This window comes from Eschrichtius robustus, chromosome 3 (assembly GCF_028021215.1).
Source record: "Eschrichtius robustus isolate mEscRob2 chromosome 3, mEscRob2.pri, whole genome shotgun sequence".
Classification (NCBI taxonomy): domain Eukaryota; kingdom Metazoa; phylum Chordata; class Mammalia; order Artiodactyla; family Eschrichtiidae; genus Eschrichtius; species Eschrichtius robustus.
Genome location: NC_090826.1, coordinates 180604720 through 180605776, shown reverse-complemented (window position 1 = coordinate 180605776; position 1057 = coordinate 180604720).

Genomic DNA, 1057 nt, shown 5'->3' with positions numbered 1-1057 from the left:
TTTGTAGTATAGCCTGAAGTCAGGGAGTCTGATTCCTCCAGCTCCGTTTTTTTTCCTCAAGATTGCTTTGACTATTCGGGGTCTTTTGTGTCTCCATACAAATTTTAAGATTTTTTGTTCTAGTTCTGTAAAAAATAGCATTGGTAATTTGACAGGAATTACATTGAATCTGTAGATTGCTTTGGGTAGTATAGTCGTTTTCACAATATTGATTCTTCTAATCCAAGAACATGGTATATCTCTCCATCTGTTTGTGTCATCTTTGATTTCTTTCATCAGTGTCTTATAGTTTTCTGAGTACAGGTCTTTTACCTCCTTAGGTAGGTTTATTCCTAGGTATTTTATTATTTTTGTTGCAATGGTGAATAGGATTGTTTCATTAATTTCTCTTTCTGATCTTTCGTTGTTAGTGTATAGCAGTGCAAGAAATTTCTGTGCATTGATTTTGTGTCCTGCAACTTTACCAGATGTGTTGATTAGCTCTAGTAGTTTTCTGGTGGCATCTCTAGGATTCTCTATGTATAGAGAATCATCTGCAAACAGTGACTGTTTTACTTCTTCTTTTCCAATTTGTATTCCTTTCATTTCTTTTTCTTCTCTGACTGCCATGTCTGGGACTTCCAAAACTATATTGAATAATAGTGGCGAGAGTGGACATCCTTGTCTTTTTCCTGAGCTTAGAGGAAATGCTTTCAGTTTTTCACCATTGAGAATGATGTTGGCTGTGGGTTTGTTGTATATGGCCTTTATTATGTTGAGGTAGGTTCCCTCTATGCCCACTTTCTGGAGAGTTTTTATCATAAATGGGTGTTGAATTTTGTCAAAAGCTTTTTCTGCATCTATTGAGATGATCATATGGTTTTTATCCTTCAATTTGTTAATATGGTATATCACATTGATTGATTTGCATATATTGAAGAATCCTTGCATTCCTGGGATAAACCTCACTTGATCATGGTGTATAAAAAAATAAATAAAATAAAATTCATAAACTCAAAAAAAAAAGAAAAAAGAGAATGGATACTGGGGTACAGTTGGCAGTCTCTACTCCACAGGT